This window comes from Rattus norvegicus, chromosome 2 (assembly GCF_036323735.1).
Source record: "Rattus norvegicus strain BN/NHsdMcwi chromosome 2, GRCr8, whole genome shotgun sequence".
NCBI lineage: Eukaryota > Metazoa > Chordata > Mammalia > Rodentia > Muridae > Rattus > Rattus norvegicus.
The window spans coordinates 170,589,984-170,608,465 of NC_086020.1; the positions used below are offsets into that span (position 1 = coordinate 170,589,984).

Sequence of the window (18,482 nt, forward strand, 5' to 3'; positions counted from 1 at the left end):
AATACTGTTAAGATATGTGAATTGTGTAAGTCAACTACCAGAAAAATGAAGTTGAATAATAATGAAATATTGAAATAAAACAAAAAAATTGAGCAATTTGCCATTGAAAATAGTAGTTTTAATGAAAACAATGTAATCATGTCAGTTAATATAAATATAACATAGACTTTTAGTATGTATACAATATCATACATTTTAAATGCTTTATAGTCTTTAAAACTTTAATTTTTCAGAAAAAATATATTTTACTATCTATATGATACTTTGAGCCATATGACACAATTACATTAAGGTTTCTGACACAGAGGCAATAAGCCATTATATGCAACATCTCTTCACTAAGTCTAGTAACTTTAATTTTCCTCTACCTGCATTTTAAAACCATTCTGAGGTTTGTATTTTAATACCATAGAAAGGCCTGTCAAAAACTGTTTTTATCAAGAGTCTCCATAGCCAATGTGTGGTCGTTTGAATATGCTTGGCCCAGGGTGTGGCACTATTAGGAGGTGTGCCCTTATTACAGTAGGGGTGGCCTTGCTGGAGGAAGTGTGTCACTGTGGGGATGGGCTTTGAGACCCTCCTCCTAGCCGCCTGAAGTCTTTTCCTGTTTGCCTTCAGAACAAGATGTAGACCTCTCAGCTCCTCCTGCCTAATGCCTGCCTGGACACTGCCATGCCTCTCACCAAGATGATAATGGACTGAACCTCAGAACCTGTAAGCCATCCCCAATTAAATGTTGTCCTTTTTAAAAATTGCCTTGGTTATGGTGTCTCTTCACAGCAATGGAAGCCCTAACTAAAACACCATGTCACACAGCCTTCCCAGATGACAGGTTAAGTATATGAACCAACCAATTCAGCTTGTTTATAGTTTCACATATTGACTTTTTGATGCCCCAAATGCTATAAATGTAACCAGTGTACAAAGTGTCTGGTTCGCAGGACTAGCTCATTCTGGAGAATAGCAATAATGTCTGCTGCTTTTTCATGTCTTCCAGGATGTAGACAAGAGGTAAAGGCCTAGAATCCAAATGATAACCAACCTTTTCTTGTTGTGATGGAATACCTTTATAAGAGCAACCTAAGGAAGGGCTAATGTGGCTCACGGTTCCAGAGTACAGTCAACCATAGCAGGGAAGCCACAACTGCTGCAGCTCACAGCAGCTGCTCACACTGTACACCGTCATGTGGGCTCCAGTCACTGTGTGTTGGACCTGCGCCTTTACCTGATGAACCGTTCCCATTCCTGAATGTTTGAAACTGAATATATATCATTGTAACAAGGCCCCAGACCTTAGTAGGCCCCAACACCTTCTGACTTCATGATGATACTACCATTTAGGCTGTAAAACTCAGCATGTAGACAGCACCACTGTCAAAACTGAAACAATGGCCTGAGCAATCAAAGTCCATACTTCTGGGAAAGTCTCTTTAAAAGTCTTGCTTGTGAGGCTTTATAGTCCTGCTTCTAGCTGACTGTCCTCGTTAACTGAAGTATGTCAATACAGGACATGGTTAGTTTTTGGTTTTTTGTTTTGTTTTGCTTTGTTTTTGTTTTTGTTTGTTTTGTTTTGCTTTGCTTTGCTTTGCTTGGTTTTGCTTTGCTTTGCTTAAAAACTCACTCTGAGAAAGGCTACCAAGTATGCTGGGATTCTGAATACCCAGAGTAGTCACCAGGAGCTATTGGCTTAAATCCATATCTGAGCAGCCTTCCCTGATGAATGTCCTACAATAACATGGAGCCATCAGGTGCAACTACAAGATGAAGAGTTACAAAAATCAAATGGTGAATTGTAAAACAAACACTTCAGCTTTCAGGAAGCTTTCAAACAACATAATGCCGCAAACAGCAAGGAAAAGAAGAGTAAAAGAATTGTTTGGTAAAAGGCCAGTGCAAACTGGTGTTCTAGAAGTAATGAGGGTTAAAGTTGTGCTCTGGGGTTTTGTTTTGTTTTGAGTAAAGAATATCACAGGCTGAATATTAAAAAGGGTGTGTGCTCAATGCTACAATGTCTATGCATTATAAAGGAGAAGTCTTGTTATATTACCAGTACCTTAAAACGCAAACCATCAGAGCACACTGAAGTAGCTTGGTATTTTCTGGAATGCAAACCCTTCTTCTCTCTTATCATCACTAATGAAGGGCTGACTAATCAGTTGACCTCAAGTAACAGAATCTGGCAGCTGCTGCTAGTAAAACAAAACTGTGCTTAATGCCTGAAGCCAGAGTGGGAGGGAGGGCTTGTGAGGAAGTGAGGAAATGGAGACATCATTTATGACAATTCAGATACTGGCAATTTGTTTCATTTCAGTGTATAGGCTCACTAGACACTGGCACCAGGACACTGGCACCAGGACTGTGCTCATTTTTACTACTACTCATTTTTACTACATCTCATTTTCCTACTATTACTATTACAGTGCTCTACAGCAGTGTAGATTAAAAGAGAGCCTGCTTATTCTTCAGGTTCGGGTGAATAACACCATGCAAAGGTAACGGAGAAAGTGCCAGAGAGATTACTCTACTAGGAAAGGAAAAAAATCTGGTGAGAAAGAGGAGAGAGAGAATTTTCAAAGCTAAAGAGGTTATCTTCACAGTAGAAAGCAGGTGCACTGTATGAATAAGAAACACAAGTACAGTGATAACAAAGAACGCCTGCACCACGGAGCAAACCCCCCAAAAAGGAGAGGATTTCAAAGGGCCAGTCATAGAGTAAGTGAATGTTAATTCTATGAGCTACAGATGGGCTTTGTGACCCGAGGATGTTTAGAACTGGCTTTTGTTCCCCCAAAGGTTCATAGGTAATCATACACTGTAATAGCGTATGAACTTGCCAGGATTTAGATACAGCCCTCAGAGGCCTACATGTTAAAGGCTTAGTTGCCAGTCCTTCAGTGTCCTCAGGTGTGGTGGCACTAAGAAAGGGGAAGGTACATCACCAGGAACATACTATAAACGGACATTTGGAGTCCATGTCTCCTTTATACCTCGCTCTCTGTATTGACCTAACACACACTCCTTTCACCATGGTGTGCTGCCTTGCCACACATCAGAATTAGTGCAGCTCAGCAAACATGGACTGAACCCTCTGATGCTGTGAGCCAAAATCCATCAAGTGTCAGAAATGAACAGAAATTCAGACAACCCTGGATTATAAAACAATCCTGGAGTAAATTCACCATATACATGTGCAAACCAAACAAGGCCAAAACCCATGGGTACTTATCCCCCAACCTAGTGACTTGAAGTCTGTCCATAGAGTCACATGATTATGTGCAGTGTGACCAACTGCTTCAAGCTCCTCTGTCTTGCAGTTACAGGCAGTCTTCCCCTCACACAGAGCAAAATAGCATGAATTTCGGTTACTGCAATCATTTGAACACTAGACTTCCAAGCACAGAATTCCAGCTCTAATTAACTATGGCATATTAAGTGAGTGCAACTTCATAATTAATATTCACTTCACATACATGCACACACGCATGCACGCACGAACATGGTCATGTACGCACATAGAAAGCCGTTTTGCTTGACTCCCAGTGATACTCACGTGATATTTTACAAAAATGAGTCATTGACAGCTACAACCATACAATAAAGAGGAGACTGTAGCAAATAGACAGTAAGTCCATTCAAATCAGTTGCAAGTGACACTAAAGAAAGGTTAACAGTAGAAACATTGACACTGGATGTTTAGGAAATCACAGCAAAGACCAACTTGTTCCCACTGAGGAAAGTGATTGCAATGGAAGAAATGAAGGGTCCACGGGAAACAATGCTTCCCTCACTCCAAGTAATAACCACAGACACCTGTCACAGCAAAGGAATTCTGTGGCAACATCCACATTGTGGAAATTAGAAAAGAGAGTGCCGGAGGCAGAGCTGATGACAGAAGACCATGACAGATCAGAGTAGAGTTGTTGGAACCCTGGCTCCGGAACAATGGCAGACTTCCATCCTTCTGTGTAATGAAAATATCCACATGGGACTATTTTCCATAGTGATTCCATAGTGATTTTGTGTACCCTTCTGCTCTTTATTGGAAGGTGAGGTCTCCCCTGGTTGGATAAGATCACACCTTTTAATTCATGCAAACTCTTAGCATTCCATTATGCTAGGCCTATCATTGGTTTGTGAACCTTTGCATTCGCCTTGACCAAGCAGGACTGAAGGCTCATCAGTTTTCTCCATGAATATCAGATTAGTCACTGAATAATATACTCTACCCCAGCTAACTCACATATGGCACACCCAGCGTTAGCATGCCCAGTCCCCACATCAGTTCCTCCTGCCAACGTAGTGGGCACATTTCCCCCTCGGTTCTATACCTTGAAGGAAGAATACATGACTGCTTTTAAAGAAACCACAAGTCATCCAAGTGAACATGGACATTTTATGCATCTTGCTAAACATGTTGCGACCCATGTCACCAGTGTAAATGTGGTATCTGGATTTTGTTTTGTTTTAGTTTTTCAAAGACGTGAAGGCTGGAGGGATGGCTCAGTTGTGAAAACGACTTTCTGCTCCAGCACAGGACTCAGGTTAGGTTCCCAGCACTCACGTGGACCTTGCCAGTCCTGGGGAAGGATCCAGTGTCCACCTCTGGGCTCTGCAGGCACCAGCAACATGCAGTGACTTGTATGCATGCAGACAAAACACTTACACGTAACAAAAATAAATACATCCATTTTTTTATAAAGAGATTCAACATGTTCCCTATGATGTGGATGTTAACCAAAGAAATGTTTTTATTTTGTTTTAGTTTGTTTTTAATCTGTGAAATAGAAACAAAATGTTTCATAAGTCTGAACTTATAATTCCAACACTAATCAATAACTTTTGTACAGCCAACCTAGAAGTTCTGTTTTTGAACTTCACGAATATTGTTTTGTGTGTTGTAGAGATAACTCACTGTGTAAATCATCTGCCTTGCAAACATCGAGGCCCTGAGTTCTGTCCTCAGGAGTAACTTTTCTTTTAAAGCTTGACCTGGTGGTATATGCTGGTAATAACAGCCCTGCATGGGGGTGGGGGGTGGGGGATGGACAGACAGATTCTTGGGGCCAGCTGGTCAGCCAGCCTAACCTTTTCAGTGAACTCCTAGCTAGTGAGACACCCTGTCCTGAAAATACTCAGCATGGATGGAGGAAAAGAACCCGAGACTGACTTTTGGCCCTCACACATCTATGCCCACATACGTGTGCACTCATAAATACCCAGCAACAGGGTGGGGGCAAGAATGGCTTTGTCATCCCACTTAGTGTGCAAAAACCCTAACCTGCTCCCACTGCTGTACTGCTTTGGGGCAAGCCCTCTCAGGAAGCTCTGTCTCTGCTTGCTGATGGTGGTAGTCAGGTATCTGGCAGTCACGAGAAAATGAACTCTACCTAAGTAGTCAGAGGCAAGCAAGGTTGAAGAACTAACAAATACATCCCCCAGGGCAGGCCTGGAATCAAAGGCTCTTTGTGTCTTGAGAATCAGTGACTGATGATGTCTGCTTCATCTGTCATCTCCCTAGAAATGCATTTCCAGCTTGCTCTCCCAGACCTCTGAGAATTCAGTCAGGTCTGAGGAACATGCATTCTCAAAGGCCAGGGCCACACAAGAGCTGTCTGTAAGGAGCATTGTCATCTGTGTGTTTATCAGGGTGTGGCGAGTCTGGCTCATGCACCAAGGTGTAGTCGAATCACACAGTAGCAGGCAACCTGCAGTAGCTTGCCTTTTAGGGTGATCTGTATGACTGCACTGTTTACCTGGTTATTTGAGGTTACCTGACTTTTCTTCTGTGTGTTATAAAACCTACTACAGTCAGTGCGTGCAACATTGACCCTCTCAATAAATGAGCATATTAAAACACCCCTCGCAATGAGCGTCTGCTCTGATTCATAGACTAGGATAGGCTATGGATGCTAGCAGGGTAGACACATCCTTAAACTGACCCATCTCTATAAATGGCGTCCTCGTGCTTTTTCCATTCTGTCTCAGCTGGTCCAAACGATGGCCTTTCTTTGCTTATAGATTGCAAGACAAAAGTAGTGGTTTAAACTGTGCCATTGATGTTCCCTTCTCTTTCACAGTGCTGAAAGGAGGACCTAGGGCTTCCTCACCCATGCTACACAAGTGCTCTACCACTGAACTACGTTTCCAGCCCTAACCTGTGCCACCATTACTTATACAGGGGACTCCTGTGTTACCTGTGCTTCTTGCCATTGGAGATTTGGAGGCAGGCCCTTAGCCACCAGGTGTTGCTTGGAGATTGTGCTTTCCAAATGTTAAGAAACACAGGGAAACAGAGGCCTTTGAATATTTGATAAAAGACTTCTAAACACAATCCAGATACAGACATGAGCAACTACAAAAATGCTACAAGCTTATCACTCACATCCTTGTTATTCCTGGTTTCCCTGAGGCCTATGAGAGACATACTCAATTTCTTCATATTAGTATGTGAGAGAATCTTTTTCAAAAAGCTACTGACAGTTCATGGCTTCTGGGAGAGAGAGAGTCAGTGTTAGTGGGACCTCCCCATAGGCTGCCCACACTCCAATTGACGGCCCCACACCCATCACTACCTGAGCAGCACAAAATGGACCATTTCAAAATTTTCTAGTTTCTTACATTGGATTTAATATGTTTTTATTATTATAAAGGAAATTTAAAAATGTACTCCAAGTTACTACTTCTCAAAATCATGGTCTCTTTGTCTTGTGTGTGTGTGTGTGTGTGTGTGTGTGTGTGTGTGTGTGTGTGTGTGTGTGCTGAAATAGGTAAATTCAACCTGCTGCTTCTGTTCAGTGTTGCTTGTGTGTAAAGGGTTTGGGAGCTGACCACTTGGGATTAGGTCACTCTTGCTTTACAAACATATGTTTTGAAATCACAAGTTAAATTTCCCAATCTGCATTGTGTTCAACCTACATATAGGTTAATGAGACCCAGTATCTTCGGATCCTTACACTTTTTCAAACATTTTAGAGTAAAATATAGAGACATATACAGCCTGATGATTTATTACAAAACAACATCCATACCTTACCATAAAACTGAGAGATAGAGTGGTGTCTGGTCCTCAGAAGCATCTCACTTACCTTTTCCTAAGAGTCATCCAGTGTCCTGACTTTTAACTTTTATTTATTGTTTTGTCACACATTTAGTTTTACCTGCCTTTTGAACTTTACATTAAGGGAATTGTAGTACCTGTTCTTTTGCGCCTGACCCCTTGCAGTTAACTGAATGGTTGTAGATGCATGTATACTCCTAAGTGAATATGTTTTATCACGGTGTACTGTTAAATTGAAATAATATGCAACAGGTAATATGTCCACCCTCACCTTAGATTTCAAAAGCAGCTCATGGCTTTTTTGTCTGAACAGTCTCCTTCTAATGGATATTTATATTGATGGATGTATTAGGTTGAAGCATTTAAGGGAAAGAAATAGTTTAAGTTCAGTGTACTTTTAGAAAATGATCATGGAGCTCTGGGTCTGACAGCTCTGAAGAAACATGGAAGCAGCTGAAGGTGACCCTCCCTCTGTCTGTATACTCCTGGGAACCTCAGAGGCCATGCTTCAAACCACACAGGACCTGGAGCACGAGGGCAGAATTAATGTGCCATTTAAGAGGAAAATATGTACTGGTATACAAGGGCGAAAGGACTAGTTACTCCATTATTCTTGATATTTATTTTTTTTAGATATATGCTGTGTTTGGGCTAGAGAAAAGAAAAACTGTTCCTTTGAGCACCATTCCAGCAGAGGCTGGGCAGACATAGTGCCTTTTCCCTTGTGGTAGCCCTTGATATGGAAGATGCGATCTTGTGTTTAAGCTGAGCTCCCTGACACATGTCCCCTCTAGAAAAACAACAGGTGTAGCCACTCACACAGCAGCTTTCACCATGCCTTCATGAGATTCCAGCACTGTGACTCAAGGTCTGCCTGGAAGTCAAAGGCACTTTCTGCCCCATCACCTCTTCACCATTGAGCAGAGCTGCCCAACCCTAGGCAACCATGGTTGTGAGAAGGAGACCAGTTACTGTGAGCCACTGACTGGTAGAGAATTTTGTCGTTGAGGCAGCCAAATGAGTATACAGATTGTTCTATTTCACCGTCAATAGGAATGGACTTGGCCCACTGACCTCCATCTCCATCTGTCATACAAAGTCAGACCCATATTTCACGGCGTTTTAGTTGTCAGGTCTGAACACCCGGGTGACACTTTTCAGATATACATGGGATTTAAGGAGGCCCACGAGGAAGTGAAGATATGATATGCATCCTTGGTGTGAGGGGAAGGAACTAGGATCATTTAAGTGCACCTTAAGAAAATGGCAGGCATACACCTGTACCCAGGTCACACCTGCATTCAAGCCAGCAGGAATGCTAGTCTGGGTTTACCCAGAGAAGTAGGGGCACTACTACACCTTGCAGAGTGGTGATACACAGAATTAGGGCATAAGTAAGGCATGGATTGTGACAACAGCTATGAGGATTAACAGCCATAACCACAGCTAGCAAAGTTTCAGCCTAGGATAAATGGACCTATAGATATAAAAACAGATGCGCCTGAAAATATTGTCCATCTTCCACTTCCAATGGGAGTGTGACTTGATCTGGACACTTAGAAACCTTGGAAGTCAGTGGAGGTCACCTTGTAGAGCACAAGCCCCTTGTCAGTAGCATGCACATGCTCACATCAGAAGAGCCGATGGCCTTGCTGCTGGTTATGTCCAACATATCAGAGGTCTCACCAGGACCAGTGCCACACATTGAGGAGCGAGCTACTTTAGTACATAGCTACTTACAGTAGAGTATACTATACTAGAGTATAGGTATACTATATGTCCTAAAATTGAAGTCTCATTCCAAAGGGAATTTCGCTATACCTTCCTTGACTTTAAAAGGTCTAACAGAGGGGCTGCAGAGCTTGATGGATGGGTTGGTGATTAAGGTTTAAGAATACAGACAGTTCTTGAAGAGTAGCCAGGTTCAGTTCCCAACACCTACATGTTGGCTCACACCCAAACATAACCCTAGTTCCAGGAATCTGATGCCCTCTTTTGACCTCTCCAGGAAACAAGCACACATATGTTACACAGACATACATGTAGGCAAAACACTCATGCACACAAATAAAATAAAATTTATACAGGTAGCAGAGCATTAACTAGGTGACAGTCACATGTATAGTTACTTAAGAATACAGAATAGCCGTGGTTGACATAGATACTAAGTATTTTTACTAGCTCGTCTCATATGCTATTTTTTTTTCTGAAATTCAGCTACTAGAAAAGAGATTAGATTTGTTTTCTGAGAACCTTGTTAAGAATTTGCCCTGGGATTGGAAAGATGGTTCAGCAGTTAAGAGAACTGACTGCTCTTCCAGAGGATGTGAGTTCAATCCCAGCAACCACATGACATTCACAACTGTCTGTGACTCTAGACCCAAGGGTTACTATGCCTTTGTCATGTACCAGGCATTCACATGGTACATAAACATGCATGAATGAAAAATATCCATACACATGAATAATAAAAGTATTAAACTGTCTTCATCACTAACAGTACACCCTGACAGCTTCTGAATTACCTACATCATACCCTTCTACCAGCCTGCATTCACAAGTAAGTTCCTTATGTCTTTTAAGTGGCACATTTGTGGTCACTGACACCATGAAATAACTACTAAAATGAGCTTCTTATACTCCTATCTCACATCAAGAAAGGACAGCACAGTAATGTCTTAAATGTGTGCAAAAGCAGTTATTTATGGATTCAAGATAATAAATGATGTGACACAATATGATTTTTATAAGAATGAATAGAATAAGGCAGAAGAGACCAACTATTAGATACTGATCTATCTATGTATTCAATGCTTTACTTAAAGCTGTTTGCACTGCCTGTCTGCCAAGCATGACTTCACTGCTTCCTGGAACAGAGTGACCTGGAGAAATAGCTGAGACAATAGGTCGTTCCCTTATCAACCTGCTGACTGACATGTGCCTGTAAAATCTTGCCTGCTTGCTCTCCTGACCTTGTGGTTTTAGATTATAAAACCAGAGTGCAAACTGGACCCAACTTTGAAGCCTTTCCCGAGCTGTCCTGGCCTCGGTCCACTGGTGCCGTCTCCTCTCTTCTGCTCTCACTGTTGTGGGGTACTTATTCCAGAAAAGTTCCCACAAGAATATAGCAGCTGACAGGTATTCCCACGATAAATCCCAAGCACATCTGAAGACAGCACTGTACTTTTCCATTCATTGATCTTTTTACTATATCAATTAAGAGTAGATAAATTATAATTACAAGCCTTTAGTCTCCTAGGTCCATCACAAGTTCTCAGTAGCCACCTCTGTCTTGTGAATATGGACCTATTGAAGTACAAATATAGTCATATACATTATTCCAGAAAGTTCTGTTGAACAATCTTGTCAAATCAAGGAAAACTGGAAACTAGCAATAAAATAATAAACAAATGAGCGGCTTGTTATACAGCAATGAAAAGGAATTGTTCAATATTTATCTGAACGCAGATAAGGTGTGTGAAGCAAGCAAAAAAGAAAAATCTTCAATCTGGTATCATTTAAATGCCCAAAATGCTATTGTGTTTTAGATAAATTTTGAGGAAAAATCACTGTAGAAGTGGTAAATACCAAACTTAGGTAAGTGATAAAGGTTAGCGATTAGTGGGGGGAGGGGAGGCTGAGGAAAATAAACTGGGGTACATGTGAACTGTACTGCTACTTTCTCTCAGGCCTAGGGGGCAGAGAAGAGTCTCTTTCTTGGCTGGCGTGGTGGCACACACCATTAATGGTAGCACTTGAGGGGCAGAGGCAGACAGATAACTGAGTTGGAGCTCATCCTGGTACACATAGCCAATTCCAGAACATAAAGAGGTGGGAAGAGGGGAGGAGAGGAGGGGAAAGAGAAATCATTCCTTTGTAGAGATTATTATTTATATGTTAACACACGTTATTTTAATTTCTCTTACATAGATCAAATAAAATCTTTAGGCGGGGTGAGATTTTTGAGCTTGCGATCACAGAAGCAACTTTTGTTCCTTCTCCCGCCTTTAGTGCCAAGCCACTCAGTTAGTGTTTGCTGACTAGTCAGCCCACATACTGCATCCTGGAATGTTGCAGTTTCAGCTCTCAGCAGATACAGTGTGGATACACCCCGCCCCTCAGGTGCCAAGAAATGGTAGAGTTTTGAATTGTGCGTTCATAGAAACGCCCCAAGGGCCTTCATCATCAACAGCACAGCAATAAGCAGTCAGGGAGTTAGTTCCCTGCCCTTAGGCTTGTCTGTGACAGTGGGACTCTGTTTGGGGAGGCAGGTTTAAATAAGGTAGAAGGTAAGGCCAAGATCAAGTAGGAGATGGAGTGGGCTGGAAAGGGGCTGAGGCCCTAGAAGGCTTTAGACACTAGGAGACAGGGCCTTTGCTGACCAAGACAAGACCTGCAGTGAGTGCGGGCACTGTGACCAAGTGGTCAGAGGAAAAGTGAGAGAAGGCCCTGAGGCAGTAGCATTCCAGAAGGAAGGCCGTTGGGTGCTACAAAAGGCCAGCATAGCAGCCCAGATTTGGCAGAGCCTGCCTGGTCATTTGAAGGACTTTGTCTTCTGCGGTATGTGGAGGGTTTTGAAGAAGGGAATGGCATCCTCTGCTTAAATGCTTAAAGAGTCACTAGTCTAAGAATAGAGGGTAGTGGGGGCGTTGGAACAAGAAGGAAGACCACTGAAGCAATTCTAGCCACAGGTGAAGGCAGCTGAAATGAGAGAAACAGTAGTGCTGGTTGTGCGTGTGCAGTCACCGGGACAATTTAACTGTCAGTGGTTTTGTGTGTGTGTGTGTGTGTGTGTGTGTGTGTGTGTGTGTGCGCACGCGCGCGCACGCGCGTGCACGCGTGCATGTGTACACGTGCATGTACATGCATGCACAGTTAAACATACACACATATTCATGGAGGGAATTTAGTTACTAGAATGGCTTGTGACTAATAGGGTCTGGGTAATCCAGCCATGACCTGTGCACTGGGAGAGGCTTTGGACGCCACAGCTGCTCAGTACACAAGACTGAATGTCTCAGCAGTCCCAACCTGGTGCTGGAAGCCTGGACCATTCCCAGAGGTGTGCTGGTCTTCAGCCTGTTAGCCTGCGCTGAAGTCTGATGATAATGGTGGATCCAACACATGCAAAAAACCACAATAACAAGGCTGACACTGTCACCACAAGCAACAGGCAGGCAAGCATCTCTCTTTTCCTTAGGCCTCTTTAGATTTTATATGTTGTTGGAAGATGCACCCCACCCTAGGGAAGGGTCTTGTCCCTCACTTAATCCTTCCTGGACTTGCCCTCACAGATGCACTCAGAGGCATGTCCTTTAGTTTGTCCCAGATCTCATTCCCTTGACAATACTGTGTGTGTTAATCATCACACAGTGACAAAACACAGCCGGACTCAGCATAGTTTGAAGATGGCGGCACAGCTTTCACAGATGGACTACACACAGGCATGTGAGTGAGTGTGGGGTCCCAGGTAGACACGAGAGCTGGCAGGAGTGTTTGGCATGGTGCTGCTATTAAAAGTCAAGGACAAGAAGGGTCAATCAAGGGAAGAAGCGTAGCAAGAAAAGAAGGGGCCATGACTTATGTCTGCCGGTGACTTCAAATGAAGTCAAGAAGAGACAGGGAGAGCCACCTAAAGAGGTGGGAGCATCAGACATCAGGGAAACTCCCACACAGAAGCCAAATAGAGAAAGTAAGAGGTGAGTACAAATGCCAAATAGTAGTCAGGACCGGGGTCAGAGGAAGACAGTAGAGGACTACGGCCTTAAGACAGTGGAGGCCACGGGAGACCTTGTCAAGGGCAGACTTGGAAAGGGAGCAGATGGGAAACCCTTGCTTGGGGCCTGGGAGGTAAAAGAATAAACAGAAGACTTTTGAGGCCTTTTCTTCCTTTTATGTGCCTTGGAAAAAAAGAGGATTCCATGAACTCCTGACACCAGTACATACTGGAACCCAGAAATCCAAACATAGCATAGCTTATCTCATCTCAACAGACTAGAGCATCAAGCAGCTAGAAGGCCCCACTAAATTATAAGAAGCCTGTTCACTCTCTGTGTACAGAAAGAATTGTCCAGTGACAATGTACTATGAAAAAAGAGACCCAGAGGAGGTAACCAGCTTCTAATTGTATGTGCCATCAAATAAATACCCATGTCAATGAGTCAAAATCTCCCTGTCAGGAAATGGTGGCTGCAGAAATTGATTAGCTAAGTTCTGTTGTGGGACTTGCTAGGAAAGTCTCTTATCTCCTGGCGATGTTACCCTCAGTTTACCAGTCTCCTTCACTGTGGATAAGGCCCTGGTAGCTGTCAGTTCAAGCTTGCTGTTTAAAATACACAACAAAGTCACCTCTAAAACCCAGGGGAGCTAAATGGACAAGACAGACAGAGCAGGAGCCTGGACCATTGATCAATACAGCTGTCTTGTTCTCTTCTTCCAAAACCTGCAGGAAGCTGGGGGTGGGAGGGGGTTACTACACAAAAGCCTCACTGTGAGAGGACTACCATTGGACATCCTCCAACTACTGCCACAGAAAAGAATTCCCTTCTTATGGGAGTTTTATAAATTCTTATAAAGCTCCAGGATGATCAAAAATAATGGAAGGAATTAATTTTCTTGTAGGGCCAGTTTTAGCTCTTCAGGAAACATATTTAAAATTCAAAGTCCCCACCTAATAAGCAGTAGTAAGTAGAGAAACAAATAGTGTAACAGTGAAGAATTCTTCTAGAATAGGGGCAAATTATTGCTACAACTCAGAAAGCTAAGACCTAAGAAGACAAATAATATTCACCACGTCTACTAAATTCAGTTGGGTTCATGTGATTCAGTCTCTTAAGATATTGGGTTTACTTGCCTCTGCCTCCTGAGTGCTGGGATTAAAGGCATTCAGACATGCACAATCATGCCTGGCTTCTTTTTGAAACCCTGTCTCAAAAAAACAAAGATAAATACATCTGATTTATGGAATCACCTGTTTTAAGACCACTGGAGACCTTTCTCTTGTGTTACAGAAAATCCTTTTCCTTTTGGGGGTGGGAGGAGGAGTACTTTCTTTGGGGGGTGCTCTTCTTAACGAGAACTTTGTCAGCCTAAATAGAATCTGAAAATCTTAGTCTTCTCTTAAAATATAACCCACTCACTTAAATTATAAAATAGAAAAAAAACTATATTTGTCTGCTCTTGTATACCTTTTAGCATATATGTAATTTTAAAAGCCAAGAATATAAAAGACTTTTATTAACTAAAAAGTCAAACCAAACTCTGGGTAGAAGACAATGGCACATCAACCATAATGGCAAGCAGGCTACGCACGTAGCTCAGTGGCACAGTACTGGCCTAGCCCACAGACACACAAGGCTGTCAGGTCAAACCCTAACAAGTACCTCACAAGACCCCTACTGAGATGAGCATGCTTGAATGCGGTGTGTGTATACCAAGGCCACAGTCACTGTAGTAGATCAGAACTGGTGTCTGTAATCTCCACAAGAATGCTCCTAACATTATTGTTAACTGATAAACAGTTGTAACAGGGGAGATGCTGGTCAAAGTGCAGACAAACAAGTATCACTTATCCCTCTGTGAAAGTGACTGAAGAGGGAGCCTAAGCTAGACCAGAATTATCTCTATAGAAGCTGCAGGTAGTGAGGAAGAGTACATAAAGGGAATACGGAAGCATTCCTGGAAACAGGAAGAAAATAAACAAAGATTCTGCACAGCCTGGCAGCAGCATCAAAGGCAGGGCTGGACCAGAGCAATTTTAAAGAGACAGAGCCCTGGCCAAGCAGAGTACAGAAACCAGGACTTGTCTTTAACCTAGATACAAAGAAATTCACAGAACGCTTCCAAGCAAGGAATTCTGTTTGTGTGTATTCTAAGCCTGCATGTTTTCAATGTGAAATGTCCCCCATCGGCCCATGTGTTGATGACTTGGTCCCCAGTTGGTGGCACTGTCTGGGAAAGTTACAGAACCTTTAGGAGGTGGAGCTTCACTGGGGGAAGTATGTCCCTGGGGGTGGGATTTCAGGTTTTACAGACAGGCGAGCTAAACTTGCTGTTCTCTTGGTGCCTCTTGAGTGTGGATCCACTGTTAGCAGCCAGCGTCCTGTTCTTGCCACCACGCCTTCCCAACTGTACACATTTTTCCTGCCACAATGGATTCTATCCTTTTAGAACTGTAAGCCAGGGTTGGGGATTTAGCTCAGTGGTAGAGCGCTTGCCTAGCAAGTGCAAGGCCCTGGGTTCGGTCCCCAGCTCTGAAAAAAAGAAAAGAAAAAAAAAAGAACTGTAAGCCAAAATGGTAATTTTTCCTCCCTCAATATGTTTTTGTCACAGAAACAAGGGAGAAATAATAATATGCTGTATAAATGTGAGAGCTTTTTTCTGTCAAAAGGGCAAACTACATATGTGTGTAAACTACAAGTTCAATAAAGGTGTACACATTAAGCCTAGTCCACATGCCAAAGTTCCAACAATTTCAGAGACAAAGACAGAAAGGTTCTTAAAGCCAGCCTAGACAACCCAGCAAGGCCACAGACACCATTGGGAATATATTACAAGAGCATACCTGTCCACCGTCCTACTACCCATCAGTTCTGAATGCCCACGAACAGCAACCTGGCAGATGCACACAGCCTGTAGGCCAGCAGGATTGACATGTCCTGGTGAATATGAAAAGGGAGGGCTGTATTAATGTGTAAATGTGTGTTCACCTCCTAGAGGAGCACACAAGACTGGGACCTGTCGTGGGAAGCTCACTTCGTTCTCACTTGATCGTCTGCTGTATTGTATGAATTCGGTGCCATGTGCATACACTACTGTTTTAAAATATTGGAAGCATGGAATTAAAACCAAGCATCTCCGCTTGTTTTATGTACATATTTCTCTTTGCATGCTCACCTGCCTGCTCAAACTGGCTCTACTTTCTGTCTGCTGGACAACCTCTGCCCTTAAACCCATAAGCAGTCATGGACTGTATGTCTCAGGCATCCTCAACTTCTCTCAGTTGTTTCTGTTCTCTTGTTCTCTTTTGTTTGTTATGTTTGGAGACAGAGTCTCATGCAGCCCTGACTGCACTTGAATTTTTTGTGTGACCTCCCTGCCTGTAGCTCTCCAGTGCTGGGATTCCAGGCCTGTGCCACTGTGCCCAGTTTATATAATGCTAGGATCATTTCCATGGCCCCATGTCTGCTAACACTACCAACTGAGCTACTTCCTCAGGCACTCTCAGCTACTTATTCACTTAAGAGAAGCTAAGGCATTTAGATATGTTCAGAGCCTCATGGGAAAGCTTCTGTTTGAACTATCCTGCTGATAAACTTTCTATCTCAGCCAATAACAAACCATATCTTTCTGACTTTTGTTTACCATTCTAGTTTCCTAATCTTTTTTCCTCAGTCATCCAACGTTTTTCTTGCCCACAGAATACTGTGCCAAAAACCCTAAAGAACTAGTGTATAATGTTTGGGGGGGAGATGTGTGTGTGTGTGTGTGTGTGTGTGTGTGTGTGTGTATGTGTGTGTGTGTGAGAGAGAGAGAGAGAGAGACAGACAGACAGACAGACAGACAGACCAACCCCCTTGAATCAGCTTTGAAGAGTAAAGATGAGACCATTTCCAAGAGCTCATGCCTGAAGGCAGGTGTGCCTTGGAGAGGATGAACTCTAAGTACAAGAGAAACCTGTGCCTTGGACTCCCCAATGCTCGCCTCACCCTATGGTCTCTGCACAGAATGTAAAGTAGGAGGCAAAAGGCGTTTCAGAGATGCACTGTCTGTGCATCTTTCTTGATGTCTCATTGCAGATGTTAATCTGGAGTAGAGTCAGCCTCCCCATCAAACTCCAGGAATCTGAACCCAAAAGTGTTTGCACAAAACAGCAGTTTGCTTCCAGCCCTAACCTGCAATCTTGGTCCTGTTGAGTTTCAACTACGTGTTTTTATTTATTCTGGTTCCTGGAAACCCATAAGATAAAACAAAAATGGTGGTATTTTCTTTCAGTTGAAAGGGGAAAAGGCAGTGAGCTGTTAAACCAAAGACCTTTCTTAAAATGTCTTCCAACACTTTATGCGATCAGTCATAATATTTATATGTACTCAAGCACTTTGAAATCTCTGGCTGCTTGAACCAGCTGTCATGTTGGTGTCAAACTACGGTCATTTTAATGTGAAACAAGGGTCAGTGGTGGGGGCCGGTGGCTATGTCTTCTTCCTTTCCTATTAGTGAAATCATTTACAGCCATTAAACTCTGTTTCAGTGCCCCAGCTGAGAGTCCCTGGTGCAGATGCCTGTTCTAGATCACGTGGAATTTTATGGCTGTTCACAAGGAAGATATCTAGGAAAAAGTGTTGTATTGATATTTAAATAATTATCAACACCCAAGTACACACACAGCCCAATTCTGTGTTTGTATTTTTGGCATTAGCTGAGGCGTAGTTATATCTGAGCCTGATTTCTAATAGTGTATAAGATCAATTTATTTCTGCCTTTTTAATATAATAAATCTAGAAGAAGATGCAGAGTGACTTTTATTGCCAAGTTCAGAATCTGTAAAAAATAAACTTTTAATGAAAATTTTTCTTTTCTGAGTGGAAAATGAATTATTTATGCTTGATGTTTCATGTTTAATTCTTATTTACTGTCTATACTACTGACTTGCTGGGAAATCATTTTTAAACTTTTGACTCCAACCTGAAGGAAAACTCACCCATGTGGTCAGAATTCTAAACTAAGCACAGTCCTTCACAGAGTCTTGCTGTGTAGCCCAGGCTAGCTACCAACTTATAATCTCCCTGCCTTAGCTGCCAAGGTGTGGGGATTCCGGGCATTCACCAGCACACAGAGCCAGAATTATTTTAGTATAGGAGTTATTAATAAGTAAATGCTGTGAATTCTGCATTCCAAATCACTAGAAAATTGCAAGGCATTCCTTTGTTTCCTAGGTGAGCAGCAGCTAACCGGATGCTACATTCTTCCATTCATCTTGCTTTTCCTCTGTTCATTCATCCCTCCAGGGAACGTGAGTTACTGAGCACCTACTGTAGGCCAGACACTACTCTGTGCAGGAGAGTCCACACTGAGGGAATGACACAGTCTGCAAGCACACATTGTAATAGGGGAGAAGGCGATAAGCAGAGAAACAGCACACTGAGGTGCTGGTAAGATTTAGGAGAGAAACAGTGGCTCATAGGCTAGAGAGCGTCTGCTTTAGTCGTGGGGTGCAGAGGGCCTCTCTATGGAGGTCGCTTTTGAACAGAAGAGCATATCCTGGGGACTTGTCAGAACAGAGCTCACAGAAAGAAGGGACAGAGGGACTGTGAAAACAATAGACCTGGGCATGACATGGGCAAGGAGCAGCTGAGTTGGGGGAGGTGGCAGAGAAAGGGACAGGTCCCCCAGGACCTATGTCTATGTTAATGGCAGTGGGATTCCA

The 18,482-nt window shown here is 42.9% G+C and overlaps 1 long non-coding RNA gene across 14 annotated transcripts in view; it reads left to right on the top strand.

Annotated features, from left to right (window-relative positions):
• The window catches only part of LOC102555909 (uncharacterized), a 110,656-nt gene that overhangs the window by 49,895 nt on the left and 42,279 nt on the right, over positions 1-18,482 (top strand). For 6 of the 14 annotated variants that reach the window (XR_010064329.1, XR_010064328.1, XR_010064332.1 and 3 more), the window contains one exon: positions 619-752. This is a non-coding gene — a long non-coding RNA (uncharacterized LOC102555909). Of the gene's footprint in view, positions 1-618; positions 753-4,468; positions 10,558-18,482 lie in introns of those variants that run through there. The other 8 variants (XR_010064330.1, XR_010064335.1, XR_010064336.1 and 5 more) reach the window with 3 other exon arrangements.